Genomic DNA, 8,755 nt, shown 5'->3' with positions numbered 1-8,755 from the left:
GTCAGGGACTGCTATGACGACCAAGTTTTATAGTGAATGTGGATCAGAACGGGAGGTGGTATCTTTGAACCCTTTTATCTCTTTCTTGAAATGTATTTTGCTTCCAGAGTAATTGTTTTCTATTCCATAAGTTGTTTACTTTTTCAGTGAAAAAGTTGTGATCCCAAAGTAAGCAACTTAGGGTTCTGTCGACCTCAATACAAATCAAATTCTTTCTTTTCTACTTGTGAATTTCTTATCTGAACATTATTTCTTTCCTCAGTGATTTTTCGGGTAATTGGGGCAAACAATGCATATGAATTGACCATTTGTCTATGTGACAAAAGGGTCTGGTGGGATGCCACCGAACTATGTGTTGTGACCATATGGTACTAAGACTGGCCATCTTATGTACTTGTATGGTTGCTCTTAGTCATACCTATGTTTTCTTCTTTTTTCCTCCCTGCATCATTGATTCTTTGACTTTAAAATTTCATTTGAAGTCCCGAGGCAGTGGATTGTCAGTAGCTTTTGTGATTAGACAGTCCTGGTCATTGAAATTAGTTGAGAGTTGACTGTCTGGAGGAAATAGAAGATGTACATCGGATTGTTAGCTATCTCAGAAATGATAATAATAGAAAGGAAACATGATTTGATATTGAAGTTTGCGGTTTTAGAAAAGTTAACCCTGTGAAAGATAGGTTATGGTAGGAGATAAGAAGGCGCCTTGGGAAGAAAGGGTAATTCAGTGATTGATGAATCACTTAAGGGTGATAAGAAATCATCCCTGGAGGAATGGTTGGTTGAAATTTGAACCATGGTGCCTAGAGGAGTCTAGCGTTCCTTAAGTTTGACTTGAATTTCTAGTGAGTTCTATATAATTGGTGGCTGTCATAGCCGGTCAAGTTTCATTGTATACCATATTAGTTTTAATGAGGTAATAGAGCAGTAATAGGAAGTGGTTAGTTGCTATTGTATTGAGAAGTCATGCTACGGTATTAGTTCCTTTGTATTTTAGTTTTTCTGAACTATTATTGATTCTGCTACTATCATTGTTGCTATGATTGCTAGTGCTATTACTCTAGATTTCTTTTGTACATGGACCCTGATATTAAGGACATGGGTAATTTATTGGGGTAGCATTCTCCTGATACAGGTGCACTGTTTAAAAAAACGGAGATATTTTGTTAAATGTTTTGTTATGTTTTAAATAAACTTATTTCTATGTCTCCGGAAAATGCCACCTAAGAAAGCTACCCAGTCTAAAGAAAATAGTAGTAGTTTTGTGAAGGGTCCAACTATAAATGGAATTCTAGATTTGTCGCGCCAGCCGTAGCAACAACAGTTGCAGTTAATCCAACAGGTTCAATAGTGGTAGCAACAGCAAGGAGTGAACCCAAGTGTTTATTTCAAATCTTATCAGAATGTTAACCTCTCTGAGTTAAAAGTGAACCTAATCCAGTAACTGCTTGAGCATGGTTAAAAGAAATAGAGGAAGTTTTCAACCTCGTGCAAGTAAGTGAAAATTTTAAGACTGAGTATGTAAATTACTTCTTAAAAAATGAAGCGAATTACTGGTGGGAGACAACCAGATCGTTAAAAGGAGATGGCTCTGTTTCATGGGCTAGGTTTACTGAGTTGTTTTGAAAAGGTATTACTCAGATTGTGTACGGAGTTAAATGAAAGATTGAGTTTCTAGAACTAAAACAAGGTGAAAGAAGTGTGTTAGAATTTGAGGCCAAGTTTACAGAATTAGCCCGATTAGTTCCTGAGTATGTAAGTACGGAGAGTCAAAAGGCAAGGAGGTTTCAACAAGGGTTGAAGCTTGAAATTCGTAGAGGAGTTGTGGCGTTGCAACTCGAGATATACTCCTCTATGGTTCAGGTCGCCCTGGTAATGGAAGGTGACCAGAAGTTGGTTGTTAAGGAAGAGAATGATAAGAAAAGGAAGTCGGAAGGTGTTAAGGATAAAGCAAACCAAGGAGAATCCACTCAGGGATTTGAGAATTGGTTTGGCCGGAATAGGGGTAAGAGATTCCGGAGATAGAGTTTATTTCAAGATAGATCTAGTGCTACTTCAATTGCTTCCACTCCAACCCAGTCAGTTAAGTGAGCAGTGGATTGCAAGTCCTGTGATAGGAGACGCAGTGGTACGTGAAAAGTGTGCAATGTTTCAAGTAAGGATAAAAGGGTCATTATGCCTCAGAAGGTAACCCAGGAATTATGTATTATATTTATGGAGAAATTGGGCATATTGCAAGAATTGGTAGAGCGGGTATTCCAGATACTACATCCCCTGGGCCAACATCCAGCTCAGCTAGAGATAGAACTTTCAAAAGAAATAAGAAATCAAGCGTTTAGAAGTTGGGCGTAATTGCAGTTGATCTGACACCCTTCGAGCCAAAAGAGTTGATGTGATTTTAGGATTGAGTTGGTTGTCCTGTATTATGGCAAGGAGTGATTTCAGAAGAAGCGAAGTGTGAAGTGTACATAAGCTAATAGTAAGGTAAGTTTCTAGATGCAGAAGCAATATAAGGCATGACTAGCGCATGTAAAAGATAATAATAAGAAAGTACCTAAGTTGAAAAGAATCCAGACAACAAGTGAGATCCCCAAAGGTTTTATTAAATGACTTATCAGGATTTCCTCGGAACATAAGAGATAATTTCTCAGTGGTTACTGTAAAGAATTGGGATGGTGTCAAAAGCCCGGATCTTATGAACCAGTAGGAATCAAATAATTAGTTAAGGAAACTTCAGAATAGGGAGAAGAAAGAATAATGAGACAATGTGTATTCTATGTTGTGTACCGATATGGTTTATAGAAAAGAGGAATGGATGTATGAAGATTGTGTGCCGATTATCAGAATTTGAAGAGTTTGAGTAATAAATAAATGCCCTAGAGTGTCTGGAGGCAAGTGGAACGAAATAATTAGTTGGTAATTGTAAAAGTTATGAGAAGGAGGAAGTGCGCGTACCAGTGATGTTGTAGAGAGGAAGGATGGAATTATGGAATTGTGTACTGATTATCGGGAATTTAATAAAATAACGACTAAGAATAAATAACCCCTATTAGGAATTAGTTACTTATTTGACCTAATTCAAGGAGTGTATGATATCTACGGGATTGACTTAAGATACAGCTTGAGGACGTATCCAAGATTGTGATTAGAAGGAATTATAAGCATTGTAAGTTCTGGTGATAGTATGTAGAGTAACAAGTGTTTCAGCTGTCTATAAAGAATTAAGGAATATGACGTATAAGAAGTACTTGGATAAGCGAATTACATTTATTAATAACATCCTCAGCTATTTAAAGATTAAGAAAGTCCGTGTCGAACGCCCAATGATTTACCTATGAAGATTATAAGGGATTTTCAGAATGAATTCTAGCTGAGATAAACAAGGGGTTCCGATCGTTTCATCAAAGATCACCTAAGCAAAGTCGGTGTAATAACAGATGCCCTGCATAGAAGAAAATGATTGAATGTGATTATGATCGCTGAGGAGTTAATGAAAGAATGGGAAAGAGTATAATGTGAAGTTAAATACCTGAAGATGAGAAGAAGTGAAGATATGAGGTTACTTTCTAGCCTAAATTGCTGGAAATGAGTAAAGAGTGTTCGAATGTTGGAAATCAAATTGAAAATCAATATTACTTATCATCCTTAGACAGAGGATAAAAGTGAGAAGATGATTCAGACAACATAAGACATGGGGAAAATATATATATATATATGGTGGGTTTAAAAAGTGAACTACGATAATCACCTATCATGAACTAAGTTTTCTATGATAATAGTTACCCTGTTAGTAGGAGAATGCTACTTTGTGAAGTGTTGTATGGACATAAATGTGGGTCCTCACCGTAGTGAGAGAAAATGGAAGTAGAGATATTTTTAAGTCCAAAATTAATTTAGTACATCAAGAGTGTGGTAGTGTTGACTCGGAAAAAAGTTGAAACAACTCGAGATATACAAAGCGAGAAAATGGATTTGCATCGAAAGAATATGAATATATAAAATGAGGATCGTGGTATAAGCAAAAGATTTAATTTAAAAGAGATTGGTTATGTTTGAATAAAAGGGACAAGTAGAGTCCTAACTGTGTTGAACCATTCGAGGTATTGGTAATTAAAGGTAAAGTTGCCCTGAGGGGTCATGGCTGCTGCAGTTGAGTATATATATTCAATGTGTCTTGCATATTAATATTAAGGCGACATGTTTCTAATCTGAATCCAGTCATTGATTAGGAGCCAATATGCTCCTACCCAAATTTATTCTGCGTGAAATAATCGATCCAAATTCTAGATCGTTAAGAGCGAGTCCTTAGTAATGAATTTATGTCTATAGTGAGTATGCGATGAATAAATCCCTGAGTAGAAGAGTCTACCTGGAAGTTAGAGTCAGATATGCTTGATAAATATCCTCACTTACTTAGTTAAGTCAGATTCTGAGGACAGAATCTCTTTAAGCGGGGAAGAATATAACGACTCGTATATTTATTATTTAAATGTGTAATTGTTAAATAACTAATAAATAGAATATGTGTATTGGTAGTGTTAGCAGTGTATTATGTGTTACTATTTTTATGTGTGACTGTGGTCGTATAGGGATTATTTGTGTAATAAATAGTGAGTGGTATTGTTCTGTTCCACTTTAAAAAGTGGGTTTAATTGCAGATTTATTCCCATAAATATTTGGATGATCTCAAAAATTGGTTTTATAATTTTATAATTACAATAATTATTTTTGGGACTTTATAAAATTGAGAAATCAATATTTCATTAATTATTTATTTCTAAATGATTTTTTGAGTGTGTTTAATTGTAAAATCCATATTTAATTATGGAAATCTTCAAAAATCATGAAACTTATATTTTATCAATTACGTATTATTCTGAGAATTTTAAAATTACTTTGGGAATTTTTGAGATTAATTTCACCCGCGCGTTGATTCGTTTAGTTGTTAAAAGCGGATATAAATTGTATTTCAGAAATTGTTTTAAAATCATGAGAATTATATATTTATTTACTTCGGGATATTTCTAACATTTTAAGATTATTCCCGTAATTTTCTGAATTCGCTTTAAGTGCGACCTGGTTCGTTAGAAGCAAATTTCGGGTTAAGTCGGGCCTTAAAATCCTCATAATTATCTAAAAAGGACTCGTGTTTAATTTTTATCAATCAGTCAGGGGCGTGGCATAGTATTATAGTCTATTTATTTTGTTTGTTTATATCTCCTCCCTGTTCATCTCTTTTAGGTCAATCTCTCTACATCTCTCGGCCTTCTCTTTTGCAGACACCCCATTTCCCTCTGTTCTCTTCCCTCCCCCGCTTCTCTCTCCCCTTTCTCTGCTCCGATCACCGCCTGGTTCCTCCGGTAAGTCACTGTCGTCGCCGTCGGGAGTTGGCCGCGGTGGTTCCAGTTATGGCTTCTATTTTTGTTTATATTCGGGTATATACTTACATCTGTAAGTATGTCTGTATTCGGGGAATGGTTTTTGTGCATTTTCTACCGCCTCTCGCCTGATTCTGGCGAGATGGTGGTGGACCTGTTGGTATACGCGCACAGCGCGTTTGTGCCCTATGTCCTTGATGTTGGTTTTAGTTTTCGGTGGTTACTTTTTCTGCGTTGCTGTTGTTCTGTTCTTTCCGAATTGAGTGTATTGACTGGACTATCCTTTTTGTTTTCTGCAGAATTAAATTGTATGGTTCCATGAAGTAAAAAGTTATTGTGCAGGGATTATTAGATTAATCGGTGAAATTCACGCTGGAAACCCGAAGTAAATGGGTACTCGCGAATTTTGCCGCCATCCGCGATGAACATTTGTGAGCTGATGGTGGACTGTGATGACGTTGTTCTGAGTCCTACAAAATTATATAAAATACGAGTATAAATATAAGATGTAATAATAATAATTAGTTGGTTTAATCAGTGTTTGGGATTTATGAAATGAATTGTTGGATTGTTTGTTGTTGTGATTTGACGTCGAGTTGTTCGACGGGTAGGCCGATAAACAGTGGAGGTGCTGCCCGGATTTTTAAAAATTATTTTAGAAATTAGGGACATACCCTGTAATTATCGATACGTCTAGCGAGTATAAATAAATATATATATATATATATATATATATATTGTGCGAGACCTGATTGTATGTTGAGATGAATGTTCTGTCAAAACCCAATAACCCTAATTTCGTAAAATGACGAGTATACGTATTTTCTGAGAACGAACACTAAACCGATTTCTCAAGAATGTGAACCCTGACTGTTGGATGTGTTATTATATTGTAATAATGTATATAATTGTGAGTCGGGTTTGAATATCGTTGGGTAGAATTGGTGTCGAGGATATGTCAAGCATACTTAGACGTCTAACGTAGGGTATTTCGGCTCTGTAGGTTCTAGTCGAAGGACTCAAGAACTGATATCGAACTAAGATAATCTAGTGATCAGTCGACAAGTGCCTCGAGGATTCCCAAGTGAAGAACCCTGAGAGTCTTGGATACTATCTTGAGATAGATTGCTGCGAAACAGAGATGTCTGCTAGTGAGACAGTCGTTTTACCATAAGAGCCCGAACGTTCGAGTCTATCATAATCAGTCAGTGATAGTCGTAAAGCTCTGCAAGGCAAGTACCCCTGACCATTCTTTTATGGTTCAGTATATGTGAATAACTAAATGTTGTACTTTCATAATGGAACAGAAACATTTTAAGTTACGTATCCCCCATATTTGAAAATGTTGTTTAAAATTATGTTTTGGGGAAAAGTAACTTCTGAAAACACCTATCTCTAAACATGATTTAAATGAAAAGAGAATTTGAATAGTGTGCTGTGACATAATTGATTTTGAAAAGAGATAGGTAAAAGTGATGATTTTGAAAAACTGGAATAAAGCGATCAGATATGGGATACATTGGGGCCAGAGTAGGCCTATTGAGTTGGCGTAAGAGGCTAATTCAGTTGCGTGCACTGTATAACCGATTAGTCCAGCAGGTCAGAGACCTAGCTAATCTCTGAGTTCCGGAACAGGTAAATGAGATGGTAGTTGGAGCCATAAATGAGATGGCGGTTGGAGCCGTCTGGTGTTGATAGCCTGATCAGTTGTCTTCACATTTCCTCTACGTATCTGATTTGGTTTTTTGATTCCCGTAAGGGTACGAGTATTTGATTGATATGGTTTTGAAATTGTTTAACCAATCAAAGTGATTTTGAGGTTCCCAGAGAGGAACAAGTTTTATAGGTCCTGTGATGGGACAAGTTTTATGGTTTTCGTAACGGAACAAATGATTTTGGGTCCCCGTAATAGAATAGATGGTTTTATGGTTCCTGTAGTGGAACGGAAGGTTTGAAAATGGAAATAGCATGCTAAAAATTGAACTATGGTTTTTTATGCACAACACACGATTGATGTTGTTGTTTTACAGAGCATGCTAGTTTTGATATCCAGTTTATACTTGTTTTACACGTTTCTAACAAGATATGAATTATGTTCCTATAACTGCTTTACTTTGAATTATTTTACTTCTTATTCATATAGCGGTGTGTTAGGGCGAAAACACGCGCTAATATTCACGCAAGTATACGTGTTCGCAAGTAATATAGAATACTTTCTAGTTCGTTCCCTCAGAGACTTAGACTAAATTATTGTCTAATTAAACTCACTCACCAATGTATGATTACTTCTCAATGTTAAGATACTAACACTTAAAATTGTTGATTAAATATTAACTATAATTAACTACTTAATTAATCACTTAACTAACACTTCAATTTATCAATAATAAAACACTCATGAGATCACAACTTCATTATTACTTCCTTCTATAGTCATTGTTATTACCCTTAGCATGTGACAGTGATGATATTAATCGAATAACACGAAACTGATAAAAGCCAACTTTTATTATACTAATACCATTCTACCAAGCATCCACAATTAAGATAGAAGTTGAATAGTCATCAATTATGTTGAGTTCCCATATGTCTACAGAAATTGACAACACAACGATTTAAGCACAAGTTATTCCTTTTGATTACATAGGGCAAATAAAACTGTTAGAGTTACCCACTATATTGCACAACGTACATGAACCTATGCTAGCATGGCAAGTTCTAAATCTCAAGATCCACCGTCGCTTCACAAGAGATTAACACCCTATCTTATATGTTCGCGACGCACATAAGACGAATACGCACAACCAATACTAGATATCATGCAATTATCACACACTAAAGTATTAAACAATTAACTAAAGAATTCCATAATAAATCCGTTGCAACCCCATGATCACGATTAGTCCATAATAGCACTTATCGTCATCATGGGTTCATATGAAATCATGATAAACAAACACAAGAAAATAATAACTAAACTAATTATATTAAAACAGAGTACGTCACAAGAGTAAATAAGTTCAAAGTAAGAAAACTAGCATCCAACGTTACAACAAAACAAGAATCACAAGAATATATGCTTCCTCTTCGTTGCGGTGTGCTAAATCGGTCTTCTTCCTTATCTCTTTCGCTCCTTGCGTAAAAACACAATCTTCTTCAATCCACACTTGTGAAAACGTCTCAAATCTACTTATATAATAGTCCCATAACACTCAGATTACATAGAAGTGGAAACCAAATAGAAGTAGAAGTCCTAAAATAATTTGTCTTTTTTCCCGACCCTGCGCGGCCGCTCAGCAATGCTGAGCGGGCGCTCAGACCTCTACAGGAAAAATTTTGATTTCGCTCCGTTTCTTCGCCGTAATCTGCCCGTTTCT

This window comes from Apium graveolens, chromosome 7, assembly GCF_009905375.1.
Source record: "Apium graveolens cultivar Ventura chromosome 7, ASM990537v1, whole genome shotgun sequence".
NCBI classification, from domain to species: domain Eukaryota; kingdom Viridiplantae; phylum Streptophyta; class Magnoliopsida; order Apiales; family Apiaceae; genus Apium; species Apium graveolens.
This window is presented reverse-complemented; position numbering follows the sequence as displayed.